Raw genomic sequence first — 22146 nt, 5'->3', positions numbered from 1 at the left:
ATTTTATCATTTAGAATTGCTTCACTTCTGCCAAATCATAACTTACCTATCTTTTAGTGGCTCCTATCTTTTCTTTTATTATCAAGTACAAGAGAATTATTTGCTGGCCGAAAGTTAAACAAATAAATATGACTGGGTCAATGTTGAGATGCTCTAAAGTTAGCTTCATAGAGTTTCCATCAGCTTTCTTATTAATGTAAAAAAACAAAATGTGAATTCAACGGTTGGCTTCCGAACGTAAAGTGGGTGCTGATAATAAGGGAAATTGACTTAGGTAGAACAAGAGGTCCTTCTGCAGGAGAGATATGTCTTTTCTTGTGATCTTTTCGTGTGCTCTCTCAACCAAAATTGCTTCCCTTCCTGCTTCTTCTGCGAATCTTACTCTCCAATGGTAGGCTTCCTCAGTGGTTATACTGGGAGGTACTCATCTCCCAAGTGCTACTTCGTTGCTTCCTCTTCCTTTATATAGTTCTTCCTTTTCCCCTCCTTGTCATTTGTCCTCTCCACTTCCTTGTTCTCCTCCTTCCTGCAGGCATTAGGTCCTCAAACCTTCCCAAAATCCAGCCTCACAGTCCCCTAATGACTGCCAACTCTACATTTTCTAGCCAGTCTGTATCTCGAGGATGGCACGTTTTACGGAATAAGAAAATGGCGATCATTTGTGGATGTATACGCGTGATAGTGCAATTCATGAATGAGAGACCACATGTGTGTGATCAAGGTTATTTGGGAAATAGGAGACCGAGGGCTTGTGCCCATATCTTAGAACAGTAAATCTAGTTTCGCTAATGGTGGCTCACTTTGCCTTTGTTCACGAGACTCTTCCGTTACTAGTGCTTTCAACCCTTACGTAACCTAAAGACGTTACCATGCTCATCGTGGCAATGTCTCTTTCCTTAATCCCCACAGCATTGATGTTAATGAAAGCGGAATTGATGGTGAAATTAATATCCTATATAAACGGGAAAATTTATCAGTATACGTTATATTTGTCATAAAATAAAATTTACTCAGTTGGTCTAAAATATTATTTTACTAGAATTTATTTCGTACATACTTAGAGGTCATTCTCGTTACGAAAGAAAGTTATTTGATTTATTTATTTTAAAGGTATAAATACTGTTTCTGTAAATAATGTAGCCAAACCAATAAATTCGCTCAACTGGAATCGATGCAATACATCTGCCATCGCATCGAAAATTCACTTTAAGTGTCAACGTATTGATTCTTAGGCAGATGAAATATTTCATGAACGATTTATTGAAAAGTAGGGAATTCATAACCTCAGCATGTAAAGAATTCAGAAAAAATAAAGTCGTTAAAAAATAGTTTCTTCGTAATCACTTTCGATTGATTACATTAAATCAACTGGAAAAATTGTCGATTATAGTAATAATTATGTTCAAATTATATCTAACCTGTTTATGTTAGTATTAAAATATCTTTTAATGCTAACCTGTATCTTTTCTTTCATATCCTAGAACACTTGATCCAAATATTCTTTGATAGGACTTCCTAATTCGTTGTACCTGACCACTAGTCCCCTAGTGGTTGCTTTTATCTCATTTTCTCACTATTATCAGAAGGCTCATGATGTGGCAAGTTAAGTTGCCTCATCTTCTTGTTAGGATTAGTAGAAAAAATCCCCTTCCTCCCACTGAACTAGGTTCACGAAATTACTCATTCGATTCATGCACTTAATCTTCGTGATTGTCATCTTTTTCATTATTGGTATTTTTTCAATATTCCCTATATCTTTCTTTCATCGTCAATTTAGTTTACTTATTAATGCAATACATTTATAAATCGTGCGACCACTATCAAACTATCTTTTATCGTTTAATTATTTTAATAGGTTCCATGCCTAATTATCTGGGAAAATATTTTTATTTTCCCAGAAATTATGAATTATTTGAGAAATGCAGAACTTCTTGCTAGGCCAAGGATGCAAGCAAGTGGATCGAAGTCTTCCGACTTAGCCCGGTTACTTCCCAATGGCCACGTCAACAATCCCGAGCCTTTTTACCCTACATCTTCCAGAGGGATTGAATTTTGGGAAGGATTTAAACTTAAGTCTCAGATGATTTGTTCTTTATAAAAATTATGACAAAGAAGAGTATTCTACTCATAACATACACTTTCGTAGCTTCCTATTTCCAACTTCTCCTTCACTGTCTGAGCTAAAATTTTCACTCACGCTAGCAGTTGCACTTTTAGAGCGAATTTCAGTCCATCGAACCAAGAATTCCGCCTTTTAATCCTTTAGATCCAATTGCGCCTTTCAATTTACCTCTTTTATGGTGGCATGCCAAACATAGCTCGAGAAGCATACGACGCAACGGATAGAAAAATACGGTTCTATTAATTTTTAAACTCTATCAGAATCGAAGTCGGAAACATTTCTTGAATAAGATAATTTATGCAGCTTGTGAGGGTTCAATAGATGATGTATGTATAGATGAGGAGCCCTCTATACTCTCCACTTTCCAACCCGTTCCTCCTCCGGGTGCTATTTTGCCAGCCCTTTGCCTCCGCTTTCAGCTTGTCGTCGGCAACCGCAATATTTCCTCCTTGCTCTCCGCCTCTCTCCCTGACTTGTGGCCCGACAACGCGGTGGTGGAGGCCTGTCGGTCTGTCTGAGTGTGCGAAACCCCGACTGCGGGAGGAGCGGAGATTGCGTTGAGAGGGGGGGGGAAGGGGTGGAGACAAATTGGAAAGGGGGCATCCCAGGTCAACTCCTAAAATAGGTCGTGAGCATCCTTGTTCGACCCGCGGCGCGCCGTCCGCCGTTAGGGAAGGGCCTCTTTAGCGCTGCCGAGCTTACATATATTTGCTCCTTGACCCCCAAAACCTCCTGTTCAGCAAACGCTCTCCCTTTCCTCAGACGGCGGATATTTGTCTGCTGGATCAATCCCAGTATCCGTCCTCTCATGACACGCAATAGTACTCTTAGGCAGTGGCTCTGTATGCTGAATCAGTGGCCGGATATGTTATAAAATGTGTTCGCTAACCATTGTTTATGTGTTTATTATTTTCATGCCACCGAAAACAGCACTATATGGGGAACAAAGGCCTTTCGGGCTTCTATACACAGTAAATAAAGTTAATCTGTAGGAAAAACTATACGGCACATTGTTAGAATGTATCCATTGACTATAAATATTACCACAGGTTGCTACTTCAACAGTCATTCACTACTACTACACCTCGAAGCGTAAGCAGATAAGTCAATAAAGAAAAATCTGAGTGTCGAGGACAACCTGTTGATGATTTAATCATTATATGGGGCTTTTACATACGAATTTCTTAACAATGAAACAATAAACGTTCAAAATTAGTGGCAACCTGCCTAAACGGGACTTGAACCCGTGGTTTTGATTTGGATGAGGGCAAGGACTTTCAAACAGAAAGGTGATAAAACGTTGTAAATGAATTCGAATTATTATTAATGATTACGTTATTCGCGCCGAAAACTGGACGGGATTTCTCTCCTAATGTGCGATAATATAAAAGTAATCAACAGGTTGTCCCAGATAGACTGCTTTTAATTTAATGCCTTATCTGCTGACGCTACGAAGAGCTGTAGTAGTGGGGTCTGTTGAAGTATCATTCTGTCATAATATTTATAGCCATTGGATACATTCTCACAATATCCTCTGTAGTCGTTCCAACATTTTATTTTATCGTGTATATTTCCTAAATATTTTACCCAGATCTATCAATAGCCTTCATTACTGACTGTTTCCATCCCTCATGGATATAATGACAGTTCTAATATAACTGTATAATAAATAGTTTGAATTTTCCATTATAGTGTAAGTTTTAACATGAATATTATTTCATCAACGTTACAGGTGTTTTCTTCAAAAATTAAAATTGTACTACAGCATAAATTGATAAAAATGTAGCCTATTTTGTTCAAGGTAACGATGAAAGGTCTTTGAACTTCAATACGTTTATAAAAAAAATAAAGGGGCTTTAAAATTAGCGCATTAATTGAATTTTCCATAGGCCATGCAGGTCTCTCATTTATTATTCGTAAATAATGCTGGCATTGCCAAGATTGACTTCCTTCAAGTGAATGATCTTTATTTTTTACTCAACAGCTGCAGGTATGCCTCGTAATGTTCGTGCCAAGAGTCAACTGAGTTTCATTATCTTCTACGCTATCCATAAAAGATTCTATTAGTCATGCCCTATCGTTTACCAAGTCCTTTAGAGTGAGCAGTTTATGACCAATTCACTTTACAGTTGCTTAAAAGCTTAAAATTACGGGATATCTTCGTGGGTAATGGCTCGCGCAAGTGAGACGGCTCGTAGCGGAGAGAAAGGCCCCCGATGGCAGAAGAAGAAGACTTGGTGGAAGTTTACGGTGAAAGGGAATGATGCATGGGGAGAGCAAGTTGCCGTAAAGGTAGGGGGAGAGGAAGGTTTTTAGAGTGTCGAGATGGCGGGAAACAAGGGGAAAAAACTTGTGCCACCACTTAAGAGGGACTGTTTTCTGGAAAAGCAAGGGAGAGGAAATTGGTGTGGAAAGCCTGCGGAGGAGACGTGATTGTGGATGCAGAATGCAAAGGGAAGGGAAAGTTTGGGACGAAATGGCAGTGGGATAAACTGCCGTCTTAATAACACTATCCATTTACGGTTGTGGATGAATCGTGCACTCTCGTCTTGCAGCGTCAGGGACTCGTAAATATGCACTGGTTGACCTACCGCTGGTGGCCCCCTATCAAAATTTGTGTTGCAGTTTTTCTAATAAGAATATTTTCTAAATATATCTATTTTTCCTAATGAAATTATTTCTAAACTGAAATTTCTGATTAAAATGTTTTTAAGCTTTTTTAAGGTTACTGGGGCAAGTCAAAGTGACATCTTTACGGAGTCACCTGCTATGTGCAAATTGTGCGAATATTCTTCAGAGAAAATATCATCCGCCTTGACCTAGATTCGAATCCAGTCTGAGGATCCGGGTTCGAATCCTGTTCAAGGTGAATAATTTTTTCTCCGTAAAATGTTTGCAAAATTTCTTAGCGTATTAAATAGGCAAATTTTCCATGTTTCTGTTAGTAAATAGTATCGCATAAATCCAAAGTAATGGCTTTTTCGAGAAGGTTTAAAATAATCTACACTTGCTTCTCGATTTGAGTGATGTTGGTAAGCTAACTTTTGTGGCCCTTAGAAATAATAACTTCATCTCCTCTCTCTACCTCTACATACTCCAACTTAAGGGCATTTCCAGTACCGATGATCTTTTGATTAAATTTATTATTTTAAATCTTAAAACCATCCGTCTCCACACTTCGGAAGGGGCTGCTATTTTTCTATGGAAAGTGTGAGCATTACCGCATATTGAAAGTATTTTTTAGATTATTTAACCCCAAAGCGTATGAAATAAAAGATTCATAATATTGTGACAGCTTGATTTTATTATTGCGACTCTAATCTTTATCCCTGCACGGCATCAGCCATCCTCGGTAACCGTTCCACGAATTGTTTTCATTTGTGTCATTTCTCGTTGAATACGAGGGTAGCCATTTAAGTGCCGGGAATGAAGGAAACTATAAAAGGTACAATAACTCAATTTTTAAAATTGTTTTTCAAATTACTCTCCAAGATAGTCAATGCACTTTTGCATGCGATGGAACCAATCGTTATGACATTTATTCTATTCCGAAGTAGGGGTAGTCAAAATGACTGTTTTGTAGGCATCAACCGCTTCTTCAGACGTCTGGAAGCGCTGTCATCGTAGCATATTCTTGATTCTGGGGAACGTTAACAAGTCATTGGGGCTTAAGCCCGGGCTGTATGGAGGATGACGTAGAATTTCGACGTTTTTATGCTCCAAAAATGACTTTGAGACTTGGGCGGTGTGTGAGTTTGCATTGTCAAGACGGAGCGCAATGCGTCGATTTGGGTTATCTTTCCGAAACTCGGCGATCACTCTCGGCAAACAAATGGTCGTATACCATTAAGCATTAACTGTTCTTTGATTGTCAAGAGCAATCGCCGCTACACCCTTTTTGGCTACGAACGATACGACCATTTTTTTGGAAAAGCTGCGAGACCGAACAAATTTTGTCGGTTTGAGCTCACTTTGGAAGACCCATACTGAATATTTGCGTTTTGATTCAGTCTCATAGCTATAGGTCCATGATACATCACCACTCACGATGTTGTAAACGTGCTTTGATGCTCGTGAGTTGAATCGTTGTAGAGTATTTCGACTCTATTTGAGCTGCTTTCTGTTCTTCTGTGAGGAGGTACGGTATCCAGCGGGAAACCAATTTTTTAGTATCTCTTGGTGTAAGATCTTTTGAACTGAAGTCCCTGAGATTTCCAATGATGCATGAATCTCACGCTATGTAACATGAAGATCTTACATAATCTTGTTACGTACAGCATCCATGTTTTCTTGAGTGACGGCGGTTTTTGGTCGCCCTTTACGCGGTCCGTCAGTGAGGCTAGAGCGTCCTCGCTGAAACTCTGCATACCAGAGATAAGCGGTTGTCTTTGGTTCGCTAAAAACAGCAAAAAGTTCAGTAACGAATTCTTTCTGGGTGAGGCTTCATCGAAAGTTATTGAAAATTATTTTGCTGTACTTTTCATGACTCAATTCCATCTCGTACAGCGACATGGGTACTTTGACACGCCACCGTTTTAAAACTATCAGGCCGATCTTAATTAACCTTTGCATGGGCATTAACCAACTCAGAAAGTTGTTTATAAACACCATTTATAGTTAAACGATTTAAGTTTTTCCTGGTGAATACTTCTGACAAATATTTCTCGGGTTTGCATCCAGGTTAAAGCTTTTATGTAAGCCGACGTTTCGGAAGACGACTTGTCTTCCATCCTCAAGGCTGTGTTACTTGAATGAAGTTCAATTTCACACTGAACACGATCGACCGTTTACGGAGACAACAATACGGCTCAGGTGTCGTCCGATTGGCTTATGGAATGGTCCGACCGGAGATTTTTCAGATTAGCGCAACCAGAAAAGTCGGCCGTGGCGGAACACAGCATTAATGAAGACCATGCTATTAAATGGGATGACACCAAAATCCTTTGCCATGCTCAACGTTACTGGGACCGCGTAGTTAAGGAAGCAATAGAGATCCGCCTCAATCCCAAAAATTTCAATCGGGACACTGGCTTTCATCTAAGCACTACATGGAGACCTGTATTCAGCTGTATGAAAAACATAAGGGTTAAACGTGAAGAATTTCAAAAGACCTACAGCCAATCGGACGACACCTGAGCCGTATTGTTGTCTCCATAAACGGTCGATCCTGTTCAGTGTGAAATTGAACTTCATTCAAGTAACACAGCCTTGAGGATGGAAGACAAGTCGTCTTCCGAAACGTCGGCTTACATAAAAGCTTTAACCTGGATGCAAACCCGAGAAATATTTGTCAGAACCATTTATAGTTGATAAGAATTTTTGCTATTTGCCATTGCTAGGTGATAAGGAACGTTCTATTCCCGACGCTTAGAGGGCTACCCTCGTATAGCACCCCATATACACCTGCTCATGTTGATTCTAGATACTCATTTCCTCAATTTGGGTGTATGATAACCGATCAGAAAACTTTTGAGAGGCTAATCTCGATCTTATAAATGAATGAATGCTCTTGAAATATGGTTAGTGTGATGAAATACTGTTCATTCTATCTTTTTTTTTACCTATTTTTTCTGATTTTTATCACTTTTATTTTTCTCGGCTTATAGATTTAGAATTATGGGCTATTAATAAAACATTAGTGATAGCACCTTGGTCGGCACCAAGATGTATTTACCTCTATATCTTTTTATGATATTAGTCTTTCCAAGATCCTAAGATTTCAAGGTTATTGTAAAGATTAAACAAAACTATGCTAAATCCACACGGCAAATGAGTAGGAATGATATCAGCATACTATTTTAAAACAATGTCAACAAAAAGGTATTTAGAGGTAATTTGGTCCAAACTGAGGCATCAATTATGGCAAGGCTTTGTTAACACATTTTAATCACCGCAGGAGAGCATACCGACGAAATTTATTAAGAGCAAAGGTATTCAGTGAATTTTACTTGATGCTGGCTTTCGGCATAGGGATATTAATTTCGGTGGTTAAATAAATGATGAAATATCATGAAAAGTCATTTTTAAAATGATTTATAAACAACTGGGTTTTGATTAGCACAAGATATACAGCATATAATTTTGAAAAGGAGGTGCTTCTGTTCATTTAAAATAAATAAAACTCATGTTTTTTGTAAATCCTTTAAAATGTATCCTTTTAAATTGATGTTTCAGCCGTGTTCAAATTTATTATACTGGATTCCTTTTCAAATTTTCTCTTTTTGGTAATGAGAAACTCTATTACGTTAGGAAAAATTCTCCTCTTCATGTTATTTTTAATTTTATCCTGCCAATCAGAGTTTAACCAACGTTACTGAGAACATGATATTTGTGCGTAATTGGATTGAACGCAATTTGTTCGAGCGTCATTTCCTGGGATACAATTTCCATGTAGTCAGTATTTTTACCAAATTTCCTTCCTTTCACTGCCTCGTCGTCTATCTATTATGCTCTCCTCTGCAAATGTCTGTCATTATTTTTAGTGGCCCACTTTCTCATCTTTGTTCCAAATATTTTGAGTTTTAATTGCTTCCTATGCTGTAATTATCTCTTGAATTCACTGCGCACAGATATTACACACTATCCTCTCTCAACTGTGAACCCAGATTTTACTTTGTCCAAACCTTATTTAACATATGTTCTTGATTTTCTCACGGTACCACGACATTTTGTGAGTTTATGTAGTGTTTAAATAAGGAAAATCTTAGCTACAAAGATCTGCGAGGATAATAAAAGGGCCATTTATTTGATTTTGGATATTAATTCTTATGAGAAAATGCAGCTCAAACTGTTATTGACATCAGTTTTCAGCATTGCATATTAAAAAATATTTTGATGCTCTTGGAAGCATTGTGAGGTAAAACGCTCAAATCAAGTCACTAAATAATGGTACGGTTAAGTTACAGCCTGAAGCAATAGAACTTAATTATATATGAAATATTTCAGAATTGTGGCCGACTTGTGCCCTAAGTTTGAATAGAAATGGAGGTCTACTTTGCCAAATGGAGGCTTGATATAGGCGCACAATCCATTCGTTTCTGCAATATGTGCAATGTAAAAGTTGCTGATCCACAAGAAGGAGAATAGTTATTTTTAAAAAATCTTACCTTTTTATTTATTTATTTCTATAGCATCCAATAAAGTACGTATTGGCTATTTAACATCGGGACGTTCAACAAATTTGACGATGTGTAAGAACAAAGAGTATGAGAGTTCAGGGCGAACCCTTCAGGGATACAACGCACCGGGGCCGGGAACCAAGCCCGTGGTTTATACGCCCGATCACCCGGGGGGGGAGGAGATGAAGGGAAAAGGAAAGAGGCGCCGCCGCGATAGGAGCCCGACGACGCCTCTGGGAAGGGAAAGGGACGGAAGGAACGGGAGAGGGAAAAACACCTCAACGCTATAGAAGCGAAGAGGGCCCTACTTAAAAGCGAAACCAGGCAAATCCATTAATGTTCTAACGATCTTGGAGGATTATTCTATGAGGAAGAATCAGATCGTTAGATAAGATGTGTAAGAACAATCATGCCCTGTTGATGGACAGCCTACCCAAGTGGGACTAAAACCCGCGACCTTTTGTTTGGCAGGCTAGGACCTTACCCCACCGCCACCGAGGCCGGCTCCCTTATGCGTCTTTCTTAAAGGCTACTCTCCTTGTTTGAAGAGTTCAAAATCATAGGAGAAAAATAACAGAGATTCGAGGGGGACATTCAGTTGTTTGTGCCCAAAGTTGGACCTCTTCTAGGAAGAGGTGGACATAAGTGAATTGGTTGAATGGAGTTGAGAGAGCAAAGCGTGCCTTGCGCGCATCCGCTACGGGAAAGAAAGGAAGGAGACGGAGTAAAAGCCTGAGAGAAGAACTGTGGGTGGAAAAGGGAGGATGGAGGACAGCAGTCCACATAATGAAAACGAGGGAGGGGAGCAATGGGGAGTTGATGGTTTCAAACTTTCCGAAAAGAATTTTCTCTGATGTTTAAGGGAGACATAGAAAGGCGAAACTCGAGGAAGGGAACTGTTCACTCTGTGAACATTCCATTATCGCAACTTGAGAGTAGTTCTGAAGAAAATACTGCGTAAATCCAACTCAAAAATCAAGAATGCTTATGCAATGCGTAAAAATATTTGTAAGCCACGGATACGAGAAAAATTGTGGTGTTTCTTGACTTCCAATTTAGTCTGTTATATAATGTTTAACTTGTGCTGTCCACTTAGTTAAAATCATAAGATGATGATAATAGATATAATGATATAACTATGAAAAGCTAGATTGAACCCTTATTTTGTGGAACATTAAACTAAGCATTTGCTAATTTTTGCATTTTTTTATTGGATCTGCAATAAAGATGGTAAAGTTTAATAGCAAAGACACATTCGGAGTAATAATGAGGGAAAGAGAATATGAAAACAAAAAGGGTGATCGTCATTAATATTTAATGGTATAATTTCCTAATTATATTGAAAACATGTAATAGCCAATTACTTTCAAGGATAATCTCGGTTGTCTCAGGCTCAACTTTGTGGAAGTTTTCAACAATTTCAACAATTAAAAAGATCAAACTTTCTATTTATACACCAATTTATTTACGCGCGTCGAAACAAGTTGTACCGCGAAAATAAATTGGTGGATAAATGCAAAGTTTGTTCCTTTAATTGTTACTTTGAAGGAATGTGTAAATATTCCCTGACCTTATTAATTAAGTATTAATTCCCGTTTCAAATTAAATATCTCATCGTCTTTCTGCATAATTAACGATTTTTATGAAAATTAAATTCCAATTCTATTCATTTCCCTCAAGTTTAAATGTGATAGACTTATTTTCAAGCCTAACAGATTCTGATTATTGTTATGTATTACAAAATTCCCCAAACATGACTGCCTTACGATGGAAATTTATATTTCTAATCAAATTCCCACGGAATCTGATTTGTAAGCTAAGCAATATATATGGAACTACTGGCGTCTTTCCTTGAGTTGGTCATTATTTGAAAGTGCTCTCATCGAATAAAAAGGAATTGCTACTACTCCAACACGAGAATACGGTATTCGACAAAAAAAAAACGGACAGCTTGAGTGACTAACTATTTCCGCTGAGCCGAGGAAAGGCGTCGTTTTTGCGGTCGTTGGCAGTCAGTCGTTTTACCCGCCCATCCGGAACGCGGAGGTCTTGTTTTGCGAGGGGCACCCGCCGCCTGTTCTACCTTATCCGTTTTCATCTCAACCGTTAAAACCCCACCCCATCCAACCTTTCACCGTTTTGACGCAGATGGTGATGAATGACGCGGAGTGATCCTTGGCAGTTTCTCTTTCACCTCACACCACCCGCCCGACCTCCACACTTGCCTCTCTTTCCGTCGAATTGTACAGGGCCGCCCTCCGCCAAACTCGCCTTCACCTCCGCTGTTTTCTTCGAGGGAAGAATACCTCCATATTTTTGGGTGGATGGCGATTTTGTGGAACTGCTTTACATTAAATATAATCATTGACACACTACTATTGTATGTTACACAATTTATTTTAACCCACATCCGCCCACAAAACTTTCTGCTTGCTCTTGTTAAGATATTTAAGTACTATGTTCATCTTTAGTAATTCAGTGAAATATTTTGGTGATACATGAAGTTGTTTCTTCAGAATGATCTGTAGCCATTCTGCTACAGTGGGAGGTGACGAGGTCAGATTCTTATTTTGTTCAATTACTATGAGTGACCTCGACAGAAAGGATTAATCTTTCTGAATATGCATTTTTTGAATGAAGGGAAGTTGAAATAATGCATGCAATCCTATTTCCGTCTAAATTATAGATAGATATACAGATATTTAATTTGCTATAGGATTGTGCTTTGGAGCATAAGTACATGCACACATAGGTTTGAGAAAATCTTGTGGGATTTTCAATGGGATATTCAACATTGTTATTAATTTTTGATTACAAAGTATTAGCGTGAAAATCTGGAGAAGTATTATACTCATGCAGATCCACTTTCAATATATTGACATGGTCATCAAATTTCACACTAAATGGACAAAATACAGTATTTCATGCGCAGAAAATACGATAACTTTCAATATGTTAACATAAGCATCAAATTTCATTTTAATAGAAGGAGAAAAATCTTTTTTTAAAAAGTATCTACTGTCATCATGTCTTTCAGATGTTGAGGAATGGAATTCCATACATAACATAATTTTACATAAAAGGAACTTTGAAACACGGTGGTCCAGTGACACGGTATCATAAATTTATTTTTTCTTCTAGTAACCCTAATTTTTGGCTGAATTAATCAGATTAGGTAGAAAAATATTTGAAGGGGTTGCAGATTTTAATAGTTTGTGCATAAATGATGACATAAATTGCAAGACATTTTCATGAAATTTACAGACTATTTTTAGCTACTGTTTTTAAATTTCCCTTTCTCACCTATCTTTTTCCTTCAAACTTCAACCTTCCTTTTAATGATTATGTCTTCAAAAAATCTGAATATTTAATATGAATTACTATATAAAGGGAAAACGCTGTCACAAAGTCATCCCACCGAGTGACTACAGGCTCTCTTCGAAGACGGTATTCGAAAGTCTTCGGAGAACTTCCATTTTGCTGAGCGGCAAAATTAAAGTCTTCCTGAATCCTGAATTGAGTTTTCCTGCATCATTTACTTTAACAGACCGGGTAATTCGTCTTTCGTAACGGACGTGCAGCGGCTACCGGACGTTAATTACTTCCAATCCGACAAAATTGCAAGCCAAATGACTTTCATAACATCGAATATGGCGACCTAGGCCACAGACAGGAATTAAAGCCGAGGGAGGTTTAAGTGCAACTAATATCGGTATGTGTGGCGGCAAGGAATACCCACTAGGATAAGCGGTAGGTGCGAGATTAATAAATTGCGGAATTAGATAAATGGTTCAAAATGGTGAGTTTTACTGCTTTCTGAGGGACATTATATTAATTATTACACTACTCTATTAGAAATATCAATCTAATTAAGTGAAGTGTATTAAACTAAAAAATGTCTCTGAGTTCTGGGGGGGGGGTTTATCCCCCAAAACACCCTCCTCGCTGCGCCTCTGAGGGCGACATCTAGTGGTTGCAGTAATTTCTTTAGGTCCTTGCACCCAACTTCTTTTTATAAGTCTTCATCTTCCTTTCAGTGTTGCAAACACAAAAGAAAATTGATAAAAGTTACCCTATAACCATGGCGGGGTGATTTTGTGACAAGCTCACATGTCACAAAGCCACCACACAATGCATGCATTCCATTTTTTGTCTCATAAGTTCAGCAAACATGGATTGATTTAATTGATATTCTAGAGTAATTTTCCTAAACATATTCTTTAAAAAATGCGCATACCGTTTCAGTTGTGTCTTTAACAGAGACGTTTTCACGATATAAAATTTCCCTCATATTCCGAAAGAGTAAAAAAATAATATTGCCAGACAATTGCATCAGAAAGAACTAAACGCTCTAAGAAGCTCCATCTTCATTCCCATGAAGCTCCATCCGGCTGCCGCAACATGTCGCAGCGTGTCTGGCAAATAAAATGCCTTCTTTCATGGGACGAGCGGTCGCGGCGCGAAATGAAAAATGTGAAAAATAGGCACCTTGTCACAAGGTCATTCCACCAGTCACAAAGTTACTGCATTATACGATATCTATGATTATGTTTAATGCCTTCATTCTCCATTCCACTATCTCTCTCCCGCCTAATATTTTTCCTTAAGGGTAAACATACCTCCACCTCGATAGAACTTATTTGTTAGTGGATTAATTATTGGCATAACAATTATGCGTTCTCATATAAATTTCCATTTACCGGCCTCGTTGGCCTTGGGTTAAGTCTTGGCCTACCAAACCAAAGGTCGTGGGTTCAAGTTTCACCTGAGTAGGTGGCCCTATCTAGAGCATAGGTGTCTTTGGACTGTATTTCTGGTATTCGAAACCATTGTAAGGCCATTATGCGCTATTTAAAGGGAAGTGGAAAATTAAAAAAAAATACATAAATAAATTCTAAGGGCAAGTAGGGTGTATGTATCCTGTTCAACATTTCCCTGTGTCTACTCACAAAAATGATTTTTTCTAAGAAAATAATTGGAGGGTAAAAGCGAAACGTAACACATTTGAGAAACAGGAATCAAATGACAGTAATTTATTTCATGTGCCCTGAAGTATTCAAAGTGATGCCATAGGTTTTATGCAAATAATCCCTCAAAAAATTAATAAAACACCCGTTAGGCAGGAGGTACGCATCCCCGTGGAAGAGCTCATCATTCGCGATCAGTCGGATTTACTCTTTCATGGTGATGTTTTAAGCCCCGTTTACGGCAACGTGGCGTTACTATGGACTTAATCCCTTAAGAAGAGCGGCTTAACGTTCACAACAACTTCAAGTGGTATAACTCGACATGGAATAGTCATTAGTTTGAAAATGATCCAATATTCTTGGATATAGCGAGTAGCATGAAATATCAATGAATTTATCTACAACCATATGAAGCACTCTTGAATCGCTTGCACGATTGACGATCAGTCTAAGATTATATTATTTGAATATTGATGTTAGAGATTTTGGATGATACTCGATTGAAATGATGACACAAATCACATCGAATTCAGTTGCTCTGAACGGGGCTATATTCATTGGAAACTTTAATTACAATCCTTAAATTTTCGGAATACATAGGGTATACTTTACTGTGCATTTTTCTGCACCCTAGTTCTCAAAAGCCTGGGCCAACATTGAAACCCCAATTTCATAACTGAGATCATATGTAGTATTGATGCATAGTTTTTGTGAAATCTTGATGCTTTATTTTTAATGAGAATTGAAGTTATTGGAAATAAAATTATCAAATGAAATGGGCGCAATTAAAACAAACTGTATCAACACAATGTTCTAATAAGACCCGTCATAGAATCACGTATTCCTAGATTTTGCAATATTAATCCCATTCCCAAGCACAGTAGCCTCTTTAATACGTTTGATATCACAATGGGACTGCTAACTGGTCGCATTTTTTCCTATCCATTTTTTTAATAACATGTTGCTACCTTAAACTTTCAGGACTTTTTAATACGATATCATTAACCACCTGTATGGATAATATGAAACTATGCCTAATTCTTGGTAAGAGACTGCATCATTTAATATGAAAAATTCAAGATAATTTATAAGTTCTATTGGAGTTATTCCGCGAAAATGCCACTTAAAATTTCAGGGTCCATAAAGGCAATATTTACGTTTCCCAAATATGAATATTTACCTCATTATTCACAAAAAACTGATATTCTCACACTGGAAATGCAGGTGCATGTTGACTAGGGTCTAGTCTATATTCCCTGAGAATTTGAATATGATAACCTACATTATGATGCACGAATAGTTTAGAAAAAAAGGGAAAATATTGCCGGTCGTGCATGAGGAGTATATCGTCTTATGAAGGTGCACTACTACGGCGAAATATCGCTGCAACTTCTCCTTTTCTCTTTCGTACTTTCTGTTCACTTTTTACGAGTCATTTATCATGATAATACTTTTTAAGAGAATATTACACTTTTAAATGTCGTTTTTTTCTTTTCTCATTTGTATTTTATTATGTTACCGATCGCAAATATGAACACATCGCTTATTAGCGACTTGCTAAGTCTAGCCTATTACGAGTATATTTGAACAAAAAGCAAACATTTTCTCATTGATGTATCAACGCTGGAAAACAAACATTTAAATAATCATTCTTATATTTTATGCTCTATATTTTTATCATGGATGTAGTATTATATTTATCGTTTCCAGCTACGAGATAGAGGATCGACTGTTGAGATTTTTTAGCTTTTCTCTCCAAGTTAGTATACCACCTCGAACAACTCCCCAACTCCGTTATTGTTGGACCGTTCTCACACCATCCTATCTCTCACCCCAACACCACTCTCTCGGCTTCTCGACACGCGCGCAATTCCCAAATCACCCCTTTCCCCAGCGATCAGCGAAGTGGTTTGCTTATGAAATGGAGCGAAGACAGAGCGGAGAGCTTTGCTGCATGGCATTGAGGAGCGAGGCAAGGGAGGATAAAAGAAGGTTAAATAGACCAGGAGGAGTTGGGGGAGTCCGCCTTTTTCCAATCATAAAGACATGACGCTAACGTTTATGAATTGCACGGGAGATAAAAAAAAATAAACACCCAAGCCACTAGAGGTAGCGTTGGCGGTAATACCTTGGAGGTTCTTACGATTTAATATGCCAGCGTGAGCATTGGTTTCCATGGAAATAGATTTATGAATGGAAAGAATTCAGATTCTCAAAATGTTTTCCCGTTGCCCCGACAAAATTTCATACTTCTCTAGCAAGCCCTCTCCTTGACGACTTTTTTTCCCTATCCATTTATTCGTTTTGGTCGCATTCAAATTTACGAATGCTGGCATTAGGGCCTTATTCTTCACAAGAAATCTCATGATAGGGTGTTTTTCTGCTCCGGTATCTTGTAATTAGCTAAAAATAAGTTGCAGAGGATCGACCACAAATGCCTCCCACAGGAAAATATTTGCATTTACTTATTAAACTCTTTCGCATCGTCATATATTGAGATTTTAACAAATTCCTACAAAAAATATGGAGGAGCCTTCGTGTTTTTTCTAAAAATCTAAAAGTTTATCTTTCTTTCAATTAGGGAACCCATTTAATAATGATATCATTTCCTGGAGCTTCATTTGTGCGATGAAGAGTTTTACTCATTGCACAATTATTAGTTGTATTCTTTGAAAATATTCTGCATGGGTATAAAATATTCGCTAGTAAAAAATATAAGATACATGCTAGGGGAAATAGGAATATTTTCTGCTTAAAATTCCTAGCAACAGTGGTTCTGTTTTTTCTTGAAATTAAATTTTCTTGGCTTATTTGATTGCTGTTTGAATAGCCCCAATTATTAAGAGTGTAAACTTATTGATGTTTAAATAAATACGATAATATTTAAATAAATATAAATAATATATATATATATATATATATATATATATATAATATATTATTATTATTATTATTATATAAATATATATATAATAATAAATAAATATTTTGATGCTATTTTAGTGCCCGCCTTTTAGTGCAACGAAAATTGTGACATGATATTAAGAGCCATGTATATTGTAATTTATAATACAATCTCGAAATTTACCGATCGCTGATTATCTTTTATTTCATTTGTTGACAAGTTTGTGATTTTAAAAATTATCAAAGTTAATGCTATTATTTTTCAAAGACCATTTTAATCATGTGCTAATAGGGGGTATTAATACTGTATAATAAGGAATATTTCAGTTCATTTATGAATCCTACGAGTGTCAAAATATTTTTTGTAGCATTCACTTGATACTTCCGCACACTTTTTGAAGCTTGGGAGCGAGTTTTTGCTTAAAATTCTGGAAATCCATACGCTTCTTGTTTAAAAGACTTACTTGGGGATGTCTCAGGCAGGAATAGGGGTAACAGTGATACGTAATAAGGAATGTGTTAATTTATTTACATTTCGCCTGGTAATTATTTCAATAAATTGAATAAAACATATTTAAACTAAAAAACAAAAATTTAAAGTATATTATAACTAATGGCTAACCCGTAGTTAGACATATTCTTTATAATAAAGCATTTATTCCGCCTATGTATGCTATGTATGCTTGAAATACCTCCAGGTAATTTCTATTGAATAAGTAGCATTTTGATGTTCAGATGAAATTTTGCAAGTTTTAAGTCCACATTGTAAAATTTAATAAAATATTAACTAATAAATTAACTTTTTGGGAGAAATAATTTTCAAGCAAGTTCACAAAGGAACTCTACCAGCACCTTTTTCAAGTCAATAGATTCGCAATTTTCATGTGAAACGTACTCAATTTTTTGATATTGTGACCCAGTTTCCTGGCCCGAAATTCTGGGAGTTCGCCTCATGAAAGTACAAAATAATGATCTCAGCCCCTTCTAATTCTATTCATGTGCTACACAATCACGCAGCTTCTACCTCCGCGCATAATCGCTCGCTACCGATTCTGAAATGGAGTGCACATTGTCTCCTCGGTATCTCAATTCTTCGCCATTCCGAGTGTGGTGAGGGGAGGGGAGAGTTGAACCGGGCTGAAACGACGACTGGGCCCTTAGCACTACATCGAAGGTGGGCTCTGGGAGCAGTGGAATCCGGACGGCTTGGAGTGAGATAGGGGGGAGGGTAGAGGAGTCCGGGCTTCAAGAGCTTGGGATATGAATCCTGTTGTTGCCCCGGCAACAAGTAACCGGCTCTCTCTCCCTCCCCTTCCTAACCACCCCAACCCCCACTCGTGCATCTACCCCTCTCCCCTCCCTCCACAACCCCCCTAGTAGCATCCAATAATATTCTCCCTGCTTCATCCCCGTGGCGTGTGCTGTAGAGGTATTCTCATTCTAGCCACCTATTTCCCTATCACGCCTTTCCATAGGGTAATCTCCTCAGCTCCGAAAACCCCTTCACCCCCATTCTTTGATAGCATCTCTCCATGCTCCATGAAGGCGCGTGAATATGGAGGAAGGTCGAAATAGGAGCTTTGTAATGCGTGAAGGTGCTTTTTTATTGTCATTGCTTTTTTATGTCTTCCAAGTAAGCTTTGTAGAGCAAATCTCCCAGCGGGCTGGAAGGATAATATTTATAAAAAAAAACAATGGATGCTGTGAGGCCTTTTGATTGTTGTCATAGCAACGGAAATCTTCTACAACTAATGCTATGGCTGGTGGTGGCAAAGGAGAACAATGTCTGAGCTTTATGCTGCAGGAGGACTATGTGCCTATAAGCAATTCTCGAATTCCGATGTATAACCCCACCAGTCAAACAAGAATTTCAATTGAAACTGCGTAGTCGTATCCTTTACCCATGTCAAATTATTATTTTCTAATTATCTAAAGAAATCCGTCTGACTATTATATTGAAGATTTCGCATTGCTCATTATTTCACAGCTCAACAACACTTGTTTCGATTGGCATGCAATTATCATCAATTACCGATTCCCTTGCGATCATGTACCCGACGAATCTGATGTAGTTAAAATTATTGAATTAGTAGCATGTGGAAGTTTTGATGAAACTTCAGAGCTAATAGGTACGCATTATGAAAAATATATCATTTTTAAGAAAATTACACTTTTTTTGAACTGCAGTCAATGAGCGCACATAAAAGTAAATGCTTCTAAAAGCTAATAAAACTGTATTGCAAATAAAAGAATATAACTTTGCTAGGCTCACTTGCATATTAAAATAGACAAGACCAGGGTTTCGTATAGTTACATCTTATGTGCCTATTTTAATACACCAGTTAACCTGACTAAGATTAATTCTTCTATACATTAGGTCCCCCATGTAGAGCTAGAGGTTTTTTTTTCACATATCGATGGCTAAGTTCTAACAACACGTATATCCAAAATAGCAAATTTTCAGGAGAGCAAAAATGACGATTAATATTTTTTATTGTAGACTGAAATTAAAAGCCAAAAGTTCATAAAACTGAAAATGAAGCATTCATTTGCCAACAAAGTTTTTTTTTTGCTGGTACTTTATTTTTTTAATGTTATTACACATTTTTTAAGATACCTGTCTCAAACCGGCCGAATTTGAGATACGTATTTTAAGAACTTAGCCATCAATATGTTACGTACGTAGGATCAACTTTACCAGTCAGAGCTTTTAAATTGTGAAAGTTTACATCTTTAGTAAAATAAATTTTAATGGGCAGTATGGAATCTTTGTCTATCACTAATGTCATTATTCTACATTCGTTTAATGCTTTTTTCAAATTTTGCTATCGAGAGTCGCCCTTATATTTGACAATTGCCAAAAATTCATTATAACGTGGCTCATGATGACGGGAAGAAGCAGACAGTACCCAATCGAATATTTAATTTTACCACTGCGTAGTAGGGTATTGTTTTTAGAATGGTGTAATGGGTTGCGTTAGAAAATAAAATAAACTGAGAAGTTAAATAACGTAGTAACGATAAAAATGCTTTAACGCTATTTTATGTATCATTAGCTCGATATCTAGAGGGTTTTATTTCAAATATGTACGTACGTAAGATCAAATATACCAGTCACAGATTTTAAATTTTGGATGCTACTTTTCAACTTTCATTATGATGTATTGTCACACTTTTTGGACCTCGTAATTAAATATAAGTTCACATGCTTGATAATACTTTCTATCACCATCGGGGAGACTTCTTCGTGCGTCGTTATTTATTGTATTGTCCTAAATGATACAGCACCCATAAAAACATTTTTTTCCGGCGCAAAATGGATACTTTTCAGCTGGGATAGAGTAGGAGCTGGGAAAAGCTTTTCGATTTTAACCTTTCCCTTTGGCGCTTGCATTGATATTTTTGTTTGCTATGTTATTTTCACAATTATAATGATGGATTTCCTTATTCCATTTAATCAAATAGCCATGGAAAGGGATGCCACATGTATTCGTGCATTTTCCTGATATAATTTCAAGAGAAGAACTTTTCGTTTGAGCATTGCTGTGTGAATTGTATGAAAGGCAAAAGATATGAAAGGTTTTCAGTTATTAAAAGGGTACTCCATTCAACCAGATATAGGTCAGTGAAAAATATCTGGATATCTCTCAAACTTAGGATATAATACGCTACAACGTTTTTTGCCCACTCAGATTGGAGACGGAGGATATCGTGAAAAACCCTGGACCTAAAATGCATTCATGTTGAAATAAACACTACCATATCATCATTAATATTCATTTCGCTAAACTTATCACGTCATCAGTGGAGTAAACTTAATTCAAACTGCTGTGGAGTATGGATTTCACTGGCGAGTTGTAGTATAATTATAGAGTGTTATTAAAAGTGGATCATGCAAAAATTGATAGTTAATGCTTATGGAATAAAGAGGAAAAATAGCACTTGAGTCTCTATATATGTAACTGGATAGCATTAATGTACCTTTTTCTTTGTATCACCTGAAAAATTGTGGCAGTAACTTCAAATATTATCTATTCCTTCAGTGAGAAAACTTATTCATCTAGCTACAATTAAAACAATAATCCAATCGATGCAGTTTATTGTCGCTTTATTGCATGTTAATTCACGTTATTCTAGAAGGATTGGGTGCTTAAGAAAACTTTGCGTAGGCAAACTACATTACGGCTGGGTATGACTTCTGGAAAAATATAAAGACACCTCCTATTAGAAACATGTAAGAGACAGGAAATAAAATCATACTCGACCCTTCCGCATGTACCTTGGCTCAATCTATTTTTCAATGCAGACTGGGAAAGATGGCTTCTGTATAGCAAGCAAAGGAAAGTCTTTTTCATCCTGAATTTTTTCTTTCTATACTGTCCCTTTGCTGTCTGTGTAAGCCAGACGGCGGCGCGTGTTCCCAGATTAAAATGAGTTTCGAAGAGATAGGAGAGTTCAGTAAAGAGATGGCTTCGGTTTTATCAGAATAGGAATGGTAGCTTTGGAAGGAAAATGAAGTACAGAAATCTTATTCCTTAAGTAAATTATTTATAGTCAAAGTATTAAGTGACGGGGCATTTCACCGAAGCAAACGAACAATAGGAACCGAATGAATATTTTTTCTCTCTTTAAATGGAATGAAATTCAACAGTTTTCTGATTTAAAGACCTTGCCTGAAGAGACAAATGTTTCAAAAGTAGCGCGCATGTATAGATATAATCGGCGGATATCATATATTATGCCCTGAAAAGTACGAAAATTTTAGGTTGTTTTCTTAAAACATGAATCATTTGGTATGAATTACAGAATCTGGTTTCCTTCCGTGGAATCCAGCTATATTTATTTAAAGTTTATCATGTGGTATGCGCAAAATGCCAATTTTTAAGTTGCCAATATTAAATGGAACCAACTTTTTGATAATTTTGTGAAAATATATATCAAAGTAAAATATTGATATTTAGGTATTTCTTTTGAATAGTAAGGAATCTTTTTGAACCTTTATCACACATTAGGTGCCAAAAATACTTTAAAGTTG

This window comes from Ischnura elegans, chromosome 2, assembly GCF_921293095.1.
Source record: "Ischnura elegans chromosome 2, ioIscEleg1.1, whole genome shotgun sequence".
Taxonomy (NCBI): Eukaryota; Metazoa; Arthropoda; class Insecta; order Odonata; family Coenagrionidae; genus Ischnura; species Ischnura elegans.
This window is presented reverse-complemented; position numbering follows the sequence as displayed.